Raw genomic sequence first — 11,404 nt, forward strand, 5'->3', positions numbered from 1 at the left:
TTATATATTTCACTGTTTTACATATAGTAAAATATAATCTTAATTATTTCCAAGATTAGACGAATCAACCGGATAAACCACCACCTTGGTGGTTGTCTTTGCAAGACAAATTCATGAAGCACTTAAGAGGATAAAAGAGGCATCTTCTGCATGGACTTAACCAAAGCCGCAAATGCGATACGAGAAGACCCACCGTCGCTCAACGCCATCTCTGCATCTACCTTCTTAGCCTTTACCACCGCCCGAATGAGCTCGCCTTCCGCTGAATTCATCAACTGCTTGACCCGCTTCTCCACCTCCGCCGCCACCACAAGCCTGTCCCCAGACTCGTCCAATGGTAAAGCCAACTTCATTTCCTCAACCAAAACAATTTTATTCAACCTTTGTTCCGCATACAAAGGCAATGTGATCATAGGTACACCAGCACGCACGGCTTCCAACACCGAGTTCCACCCACAATGTGTCACAAACCCACCAACTGAGTCATGATTCAACACTTTCACCTGCGGCACCCATTTCTTCACCACAAGATCCCTTTCCTTCGTACGATCCGAAAACCCATCCGGCAACAACAATGCCAAATCAAAATCCTCGTCCTTGCTCGGTGTCGGGCTTCGTATCACCCACAAAAACCTATGTCCACTCATCTCCAACCCCTTAGCAATCTCCTTTATCTGATCAGCCGAAAGCAAACCCTGACTCCCGAAACACAAGAACACAACACTCTCTTTCGGTTGCAAATCGAGCCAAGCCAGACACTCATGAGAACCGTCACTTCCATCAGCAAGCAGCGGCCCAACACAATAAAGTGGTGGCGTTGGCTGCCCTTCGAGGCATGATCCGTCACGAATCGCTTTAATCGGTTTGGGTTCCAGCGAATCGAACGTGTTCACAATAATCCCTGCTGCTTTGGGCATGCATTTTGAGATTTCAAGAAAACCAGAGTAATCCTTAGAGCTTCTATCAAGAACCGGTACCGGCATTTGGGACGAATGTATCGGTGGCATTCCTGGTGAATACACGAGTCTGTTCATATCTATAAAATTTCCAGGATAATCCTGATCAAGCGACGGGATATATAAGCATAACAATGGAACAAGCACCCGAAGTAATAAAGTAGTACACGGGTATGTTAAGTTTTGCAGCGGCAGTCATAGCGGAGGTGGAAAAAATATCGATAATTAACGAGGTAGGATTAATGGACTGTAGGGCGTCGGCGACATTGTCAACGCTACGTTGAATAAGATCAAAGATTACGGCTTCTATAGAAGGGTAAGTTGCAGGATCAAGAGGGATATCTGGAAGGTGGTGGAACGTGATGGCGGGAATTGTGGCGGAGATGTGACGGACGAAGGATGGTAGGCTGCCGGTGTTGTAAGAGTTGGTGAGAGTGAGGATGACGATAGAGTATGAAGGATGGTGTTTGATGATAAATTTTCCGAGCTCCACCATTGAAACCAGGTGGCCCATGGTTGGTGATGCGTACAAAACAATTGTCTCCATTTGGTTAATTTGGTGTGGGTGAGAATATAGTCTGGATACATATATATATATATATATATATAGATGGCTATGACATGGCCAACTCAACTACCTTCGTATTTTAAAACGATATCTAATAACTAGGGATGGTATCAATCATGTATCAGTATCAAAAATTTTGATCCTGAAAATCACAAATTATTGGTATAAGTATTGAAATTTTCGGTTCGGTACGGATATAATATCAGGACGGTACCGGTATCTAAGGTAAAATTTGGGAAATATCGTACCGTCAGATCTGATTATTATTATTACGTCGGTGTGTTTCATTAATCCGTTGAAAAAAACGATAAACCGTCGGATTCGACGGAATAACATGATTCGTGGCGCGTCCTGATAGGATCATTAATTAATCAGTTGGTTCAGAAACGGTTTCATCGGATCCGACATGATATTTAGGCTAATTTGGGTTTTTGTTTGGTATTGAGCTCTTTCTGGAAAATCATAATTAAAAGAGACTATTTTAGAAAATTTTCCCCAAATTAATTAAGATGCTCTCATTATTTAGTGCAAATACATAGAGGTGTACAAACCGGTTTAAAACTTAAAACTAGTTCGGGTTAAAATCGGTTCGGTTTGGTTAACAAAAGTCAAAACCGGTTTATGATCGGTATCGGTTCGGGTTGAAACCAGTTTTTTACCATGTTACGATAGGTTTCGGTTCGGGTTTTGATCGGTTTCGGTTCGAGTTTTGACCGTTTTTGTCCGGTTTTGGCTAGTTTCGGTTCGGTTAACCGGTTTTAGTGGAGAAAACTACAAACCGGTTCCAAACCTTCGGTTTGAATATGTTCCAAACCGGTTTCTACATAATCGGTTTAAACCAATTCGGTTTCAGTACGATTTTCGAGTCGGTTCGGTTAATCGGTTTGCTTGCCCACCTCTGCAAATACATAATTATTGATTATAATTTCTTACACATTGCCTAATTCGGCCGATAACTCACATCCACACGATCTACCTAAACCTTTCATTTCTTGCTTTTTTGTTAATGGCAGCTTTACCTTTTACTCTTAATCCACTATTCACTCACATACCATTAACACTGAGTTTGATTGAACGTTATATTATTAAATAGATTTTTTACTCGGCGTGTTGCGCCGTAGCAGTTGGAAAAATCTCAACGTTAAAACCTGGACGTCGGTTAAACCTGAGCGTTACGATGATAATCTGACACGAATCACGTGGTTGCATCGCCAAACTTATTCTTAATTATTGTTATTATATATAACTAGGGTATAGGCCCGCGTGACACGCGGGTAGAATAACTAATAATTTGGTTATTTATTTGTTTTTTAAAGCATGGATGATCACAATTAAAATATTAAGTTCTCATTCCTTATATAAAACTCTATATCACCATTCCTGAGATAGACTTATTCTTTTGGTTGCCACCACATTGCTTTGAGTTCTATAATAGCCTAGAAATATATATATTCATGGTTATCAAAGAAAAGCATTAGAGTTACTGAAGTTTGATTTTACACGTTTAAGGTACAGATAACCATTATGTTATTTTTAACGTATGACTACTTTATATGATAATTTTATAGCATGGATTTCTTTTTTTTTTTTATATGAACCATTAAACTTCAAATTGAATTGAGTTTTATTGAATCGCTATTCTACGTTTTTGGACCTCTAATGCGAAGAATTGTTTTGATATTAAATTTCGTCATGTGTTTTGATATTGAATTTCATCATGTGTTTTGACATGTTTTTGATTGTTTTTGCCTATTTTAAGGGTTTATCATTTTCGACATATTTTTTTTTCATGAGAAACGCGAATGAGTTGAGACGTATAGATTAATCATGGGAAAAAATACATCGTCGTACTACCGAATGCTACAGATTGATCGTAAGAATTACTGAATTATTGAATTACTTGAGACGTATGTATCTATCCCATGAGAGAAGATATCGCCCCAAGCATGCCATTATGCAACCTTGTGACACAGTTATTGATTTTATATTTTATTATTGATGATGAACTTTGATATGGAGTTATTGTTTATACGATTGATCAAAGCTACGAATTGATATGCTACAAATTCAAATTGATAAAATATGTTTAAGTTTACAAGTTATGATGAATATTTTTCCGTTATCCGTCCACCGAGCGTTTCGCTCGGACGTGCTCTTATAGTTTCACTAGTGTGTGGAGATATTTGTAAATTCACATTCTTGATATTAAGCATATAGAAAAAAAAAAATGTATAAGAAATCAAAAGTTTCAATCATTTTCGTTCAAAAGTTAGTGAAACATTTTTTAAATGAAAAAGAAAAACATTATGTTATGCTTTTGCTAAGAAATCCATTGCATAATTATTGATATATTTAAATGTTTACATCATTTTAGGATGAAACTTTTACCCTACTTTGCTAAATAACTAGTATTTTAAGCCCCGTGTTGCAGGGCGGGGCGTCTATTTCAATGTTTCCAACTATCACCATTGAAGTTGAAGAAACACCGTAAAGTTATTATATAAAACACCATAAACTCTAAATTATATTAAGACATGCAAACTTTGGATAGCATGTCTGAAGTTAAATAAGATACCACAACACTTTGTTCAATATCAAACCATAAACTCAGTATGTCAAGTTATTATACTTTATTAGGTAAAATTTATCCACACATTAGGACTTGTGTCACAACATAAACCAAATAACATCAAATTCCTTTTCTAACACAAATGACTAACCAACTTAATTTTGGTGGAACCAATCGATTAAAGACCACAGGTTATAAAACCCAAATTTACATCATAACTAAATTCAACTACCAAAACAATAAACTCATAAACATAGGACATTTTTGACAGCCAAAAGCAAAGCAGTTGTCATAAAGAAACCATATACTTGGGCCATCCATTTACGATGAAGGTTACCAAAGGTTCCAAGTCAGAACCCGGCAGCTACCGCCACCAACGGTCGCGAATCGAACATCGATAGCAATAGATGAAGACCGAGCAACGCCTCTGACGGGCACATCCCAGATAGAACCTGGCAGCGATAAATCCGTCCACAATCAAAGCGAACCAACAACAAATCTCATGTGCTAAAGCGGTGTAACATCCCGAAATTTCTAAAATAATGTTTAATATATTATTCGCGTCGGGTGAAATAAACGAGTTAGTGGAACGATAATAATACTAATAAAATATGAAGGCTAAGTAGGATAATTAGATGGGATTAGTTATGGACCAAAAAGGAAAGATGAGCCTTAGGTCCATGGGCTTAAGGGAGTACAAATACACCCTTAAACCCTAATCCTTTCCATTTCCATCCATCTTATCCATCCTAATCTCTACACACTCAAAAACACACACACTCATCCCTATTGCGGCCGTGAGAAGAAGGAGGAGATCCGAGATCGATTCTAGCCTAAATCTTTGATATACAATCAAGATACAATATCGTAGTTCATAACCAATCTAAACCGTGACCTAAAAACGGGCAAAGGTACGTTCTTTATCGTTAAAGTTTACGTTTTTATAAACGTTTAGTCTTGAAACTTAGAACGGGAATAGATCGGGTTTAAACGAGACGTAAAGTTGTAAACTCGATGCTAATAAATCCCTAAACCTGTGCGGCTCGATTAAATAAACCCTTAAATCTAGTATTGAACATTTTAAGCTTAAAGGCCCAACCTTTATAGTATGTATGGGATATATATATATATATATATATATATATATATATATATATATATGAACAAAAACGTTTGGGAGACGATGTGGTTGATGTCGAGCCGTAACCAGGGTATTAAAGATCACTGATGCTTGTTTAGATTGATGAAAATCATCCCGTTGCTGGACAACTTCGCTGCAGCTAAGTTCGAGTGCAGTAAGTTCGCCTGATGATAAGTTCGCTTAAGATTAAGATCACTTAAGATTAAGTTCGCTTAAGATTAAGTTCGCTTGAGATTAAGTTCGCTTAAGATTAAGATCGCTTAAGATTAAGTTCGCTTAAGATTAAGTTCGCTTGAGATTAAGTTCGCTTAAGATTAAGTTCGCTTAACATGTATGTCCGCTCATAAATACAAGGTAACGAGTCGGATGGCGAATCTTACTTAATTCATTATGAAGAATGAGCGTATGAATTAGAAAATAAATTAAAATCCTAGTGGAAAATGTGTTAAGGCAGTTATTGTAAATAAAATTTTTTCCAATCTGACTTGGCAGCTCGACCCCAACCGGGGGCTCTAGAACCCCGCTGCCCCCCGGACCCCCGTCCGTTGAGGGTTATAATTAAACTAGAAATACGATGAATAGTGATAGTTAATTGATACATGTAATCATTATACAGTTAGCCGTACACAGCTCAGGAAGGAATAACTTAGAGCAGAAGAAGCAGAGTTCAGGTGAGTTTCTAGCCCCACTTCCTTGTTATGTTTTCGGGGCTGTGTGCATACTCGATGTGATAGTTAATACACTTACCTTAAGTAGTAAGTGTATGCTTAGTATGATTTATATATGATGACTGCTTGACGGTGCGTGAACGATCTTCGTATATTGCATGTACCGCCAGGTGATAGTTAAAGATAGGATTGCTATAGAAATGATGTATGTATGATATGTACATGAACGATCTTCGGATATTGCATGTACTTTTGAGTTCTGATTACAGATATGTATGGTAAAATGTATGGATGATATTTGTATAATATGAGTAGGTATAAGGGATAGTTAGGTTTAGGTAGAAAAGGACTGAGCCCTAATAATACTCAAGGCAGAAAGGGACTGACCCTAATAATACTCAAGGAAGACAGAGACTGAGCCCTAATAATACTCAAGGAAGAAAGGGACTGAGCCCTAACAATACTCAAGGCAGAAAGGGACTGAGCCCTAATAATACTCAAGGCAGAAAGGGACCGGACCCTAGCAATATTCGAGGCAGAAAAGGGACCGAGCCCTAACAATACTCGAGTCAGTAGGGCGTGACGCTCTTTAAAACATAGAAGTAGGTAAAGTATGTTATAATATAAAAGTACGTGAGTAGGTATGAAAGAAAGATAAGCGGATTAAGAATATAGTATGTATCTTTGGAGGCATATGTTTACGAAATAAATGTATGTGTTGTATGATTAACTAGAACTCACTCAGCGTAGCTGACTTTTAGTATGCACGCAGGTGAATATGTTTATTGTTATGGCACTCGGATGGCACATGACATTGATTGAATGGCTGGCATCTGAAGATGGAAGATAAATGATGATTTAAATAAGATGTTGAATATTATGTTTTAACGAAAAGATCAAATGTTTTGTATCAAATGATTAAAGTTAACATTCCGCGAAAATTTTAATAAACTCTGATTTGTAGAACTGTGTTTATGAGCAAATCCGACGCTAAAGTAGGGTTACCGGGTACGGGGCCTTACAAGCGGAAATCAATTCAAGAAAACCAAGCCAACAATCAAAAGTTGGTAAGAAATAGATTTACAAATAGGCTTTAACATGTCATCATCATAGCCTTTATCAACCAAGCCAACCTATTTCACTACCACTCTATTGCCACCAACGGTTCCGAATAGATTCTCATATTGGTCATGGGTTGAGAACGGGAATGGAACTCTATGAGATCGAATCTCCCATTGTTCCTCAGTAGCTCAGTGGTAGAGCGGTCGGCTGTTAACCGATTGGTCGTAGGTTCGAATCCTACTTGAGGAGATTTGAAAATCGCCGTCAACACCCTGGTGTAGGTCCGGGATACTCCTTTGTTCCATAGCCCTGGGGCTATTTACAACTATCCAATTAAGAATTCTCAGATGTACTAGTACTAGCAGTGCATCAAAGATGCAGTCATCGATTCTACCGAGAGGCCACAATTGCTGCGAGCAAACATATTAATGACGAGGAACGCGTTTTTGTTATGCTACTAATACTTGTACTTGCTCTGCTATTCTGCCCCATCCTGGCTGAGGAAGAGTTACGGGCGCGTAAAACAAAAAAATACGCTGATGGGGGACGGACATACGCATACTATGTGTAATGCTTCACTCATTTACGATAAATAATAAATAGAAAGTCCATTCCATTTCGACAAAAGACCCACACCCAAGTTCCATAGCCCGCTATCCCGATCATGATTTTCCTACCCCAGAGGGAAAGGCCCTTCCCTTAACAAAAGACACAACGGATGAAACCACAGGGACACCACCACAGCCTACGACAAAATGGAGGTTGACAAAACGATTATTAAAGCGGCAACCGCCCTAAACAACCGTAACTTTAACAACCACCGTTACATGGGATTTTGAAGTCGAACCGGCCAACGTTGGCAAATGGAAGAATGGAATTAAACGATTGGTGGTACGCACGACCACCAGAACACCAACGCCACCAACGACTACAAAATGCAAGTCGCTAAACACTGTATCAGCCGACAACCATCTTCAACAGCATAAGTTTAACAGCCACCGCCACCTAGGAATTTGAAATTGAACCCGATAACGATGTCAAATCGAACAAAATGACCTCCGGCCACCGTCGCCTTAGGTTTTGAAATCAAACCCGGCAGTGACGGTGAGTTTAACCAAACGACCACCATCAACGACCTTAAACAGTGTCAGATGAAGCGGCGAACATTTATCCTACCAGACGACCACCACAACATGTGCACAACCCCACGATCACGAACATCCATCACAACTGAGTTTCATAGAAAGAGAGAAAGAAATGTTTGAGAAATGAATTCATAGTTTGAAAGAGAGAGAGAGAGTATAACTAAAATAATATATATATAAAAGCCTGTAAAGATAAAAATAGCTGGAAAACAGACACGTAGTTAAAAATCACTAACACCTGGCAAGCAAAATTAGTGACACTTGGCAAGCAAAACAACACAGCCACATATGTGATGAATACTTACAATTGACTATGCAGGATGTACAAACCGGATTGCACGACATCTCCCGATATTGTAAATATATAAATATATATACATCTTAAAAAGGTAAAAGTTTGATGGCCTGGTGCGAATATTATTTACCAAATTAGGGTAGATTCAAAACTATTTATTAAAACGTGTGTTTTTAAATGTTTACATGTTTTAGTAAATAGTTTTGAATCTATCTTTTCGTAAATAATATTCCCACTAGGCCACACACTTTTAGGAAAAAATTTCACTTTCTTGACAATAACTTATTGATTTGTTAGCCTTTTCAACCAAAAAGGTTAATGTAAACATTTTCTTTTAAAACTTATTTTCAAAAAATCATAAGTTAATAAACATTTTTGATAAAAAAAAACCGCAACTTTAAAGTTAAGTAATCCCAAAAGGCCAAAAGTCACTTTACGGTTCGTTAATATAATCTCTAGCCAAGCACATAATTAATCTCACACACAACAAACCCTAATTAACTAAATATGGACTATTGAGTTGTACTCACCACCAATCATGGGCCACATGGTTTCAATGGTGGAGCTCAGAAAATCCATCATCAAACACCATATTTCAAACTAGGGGTGTTCAAAACTATCCGAATCCAAATTATCCGAATATCCGTATCCGAACTATCCGAAAATTCGGATATCCGAAAAATCGGATTCGGATATCAGTTTTTAGATTTTTCGGATATCCAAACTATTCGAACTATCCGATATTCTAATTTTAATATTTTTTAATTTTATTTTATATAAAACATAATAAGAAAACCCTAGATGTGCCATTAACATATGAACATAACATCAATCATCTCTTTTCTTCTCTTCTACTCTTTTTTTCTCTTCAGCCACCATCGTCCGTCAAGCGTCAGCACCGTCGCCCGTCAGCCACCATCGTCCGTTTCCTCCAGCCACCACCATCGTCCGTCTCCTCTACCCACCACCATTGCCCGTCTCCTCCAGCCACCATCGTCGGCGGTCATCTCCACTGTCACCATACGTCTTCAGCCACCGTCAGTCCGTTTTAGTTTGGAAACTTGATTTGTTGTATGTTTGATTTATTTGGGTTTGGAAACTTGAATTCATGAGGTATGATTTTTATTATTAAAACAATTTTTTTTCTTTTTCGGATATTCGGATATCTGAGGTTCGGATATCCGAAGTTTCGGATTCGGATTCGGATAGTGATTTTCACTATCCGAAAGGTTCAGATATCCGGTTTTGAACAGCCCTACTTCATACTCCATCACCGTCCTCACCCTCACCAACTCTTTCAACACCGGCAACCTCCCTTCCTACATCCGCCACCATCCCCGCCATCACGTTCCATCACCTTCTACACATCCCTCATGATCCAGCAACTTACACCTCCATGGACGCCTACTCTTTGATCATATTCAACGTAGCATTGACAACGTCGTAGATGCACTATAGTCCATTAATCCTACCTCGTTAATCATCGATCTTTTTTGCACCTCCTCTATGCTTGCGGCTGAAAAACTTAACATACATGTGTACTACTTTATTACTTCATGTGCTTGTTGCACTATTGAGATTCTATATTTAATGACTCTTGATCGGGATTATCCAGGAAACTTTAAAGATTTGAACAGACTCATGTATTTACCAATGTTGCAAAAGTCGTTAGGCGGTCCCTAGGCGGCCGACCCCCTTTGGAGGGAGTACTCGGAGTACTCGGGGAGTACTCGGACATGATAAATATAAATAAAATTAATTTTTGGATAATATATATATTTCAAATATCATAAGTTTACTAATACTTATAACAAAATAAGTGAATATCAATATAAATAAGAGAAATACATTTTTAAACAATAAATTATTCTAAAAAATGTTAATCATTAATTAAAAAAATGATATTCGTTCTTTAATATTATGAAAATACGAATTATGTTGTATTTTTTAAGTTAAAATAGACCTAAGTTAACCGATTAGATGTGATTATGGCTAATGTTGACCACCTTTGAACAATTTTTAGTAACTAGGCGGAGTGAAAGAAACTCCCCTCGGCATCATACCTTGTAGTGAGTACTCGGCCTTGTAGACCTACTTTTACAACATTGGTATTTACCAGGAATGCCACCGATACTATCATCACAAATGCCGGCAACGGTTTTTGATAGAAGCTCTAAGGATTACTCAGGTTTTCTAGAAATCTCAACATACATGCCCAAAACAGCATAGATTATTGTGAACAAGTTTGATTCACTTAAGCCGAAACCAATTAATGCAATCCGTGACAGATCGTGCCTCGAAGGGTCAGCCAACGCCACCACTTTATTGTGTTGGCCCACTGCTTGCTGATGAAAGTGACGATTCTCATGAGTGTTTAGCTTGGCTCGATTTTCAAATGAGAGAGAGTGTTGTGTTCTTGTGTTTTGGGAATGGAAGTTTGCTTTCGGCTGATCGGATAAAGGAGTTTGCTAAGGGGTTGGAGATGAGTGGGCATAGGTTTTTGTGGGTGATACGAAGCCTGACGCCGACCAAGGACGTGGAGTTTGATTTGACATTGTTGTTGCCTGATGGGTTTTTGGATCGTACGAAGGAAAGGGGTCGTGTGGTGAAGAGATGGGCGCCACAGGTAAAAGTGTTGAGTCATGACTCGGTTGGTGGGTTTGTGACATACTACGGGTGGAACTCGGTGTTGGAAGTTGCATGTGCGGGTGTGGGTGTGCCGATGTTGACGTTACTGATGTATGCAGATGAAAGGATGAATAAGATTGTGATGGTCGAGGAAATGAAGTTGGATTTACCATTAGAAGAATCTGAGAATGGGCTGGTGGTTGCGGCAGAGTGGAGAAGCGGGTTAGGCAGTTGATGGATTCGGCGGAAGGAAAGATCATTAGGGCGGTGGTGAAGGCCTGAAAGGTGTAAGCAGAGAGGGCTTTGAGCAAAGACGGATCTTCTCATGTCGCAATGGCGACATTGGTCAAGTCATTGTTGCCGAAGATATGA

General features: G+C 38.6%; 1 non-coding gene and 2 pseudogenes across 1 annotated transcript; 2 read left to right on the plus strand and 1 right to left on the minus strand.

The window, feature by feature from the left end:
• Positions 1-1,520, minus strand: LOC143626438 (UDP-glycosyltransferase 88B1 pseudogene; annotated as a pseudogene).
• A 5,621-nt stretch (positions 1,521-7,141) lies between these two features.
• On the plus strand, positions 7,142-7,213 carry TRNAN-GUU (transfer RNA asparagine (anticodon GUU)). The gene has a single exon. It is a non-coding gene; the product is annotated as a tRNA-Asn (tRNA).
• A 1,696-nt stretch (positions 7,214-8,909) lies between these two features.
• LOC143625445 (anthocyanidin 5,3-O-glucosyltransferase pseudogene) lies at positions 8,910-11,404 on the plus strand (annotated as a pseudogene).

This window comes from Bidens hawaiensis, unplaced genomic scaffold (genome assembly GCF_021521415.1).
Source record: "Bidens hawaiensis isolate Kalapana, Puna unplaced genomic scaffold, B.hawaiensis_p1.1 tig00000458_1, whole genome shotgun sequence".
NCBI classification, from domain to species: Eukaryota; Viridiplantae; Streptophyta; class Magnoliopsida; order Asterales; family Asteraceae; genus Bidens; species Bidens hawaiensis.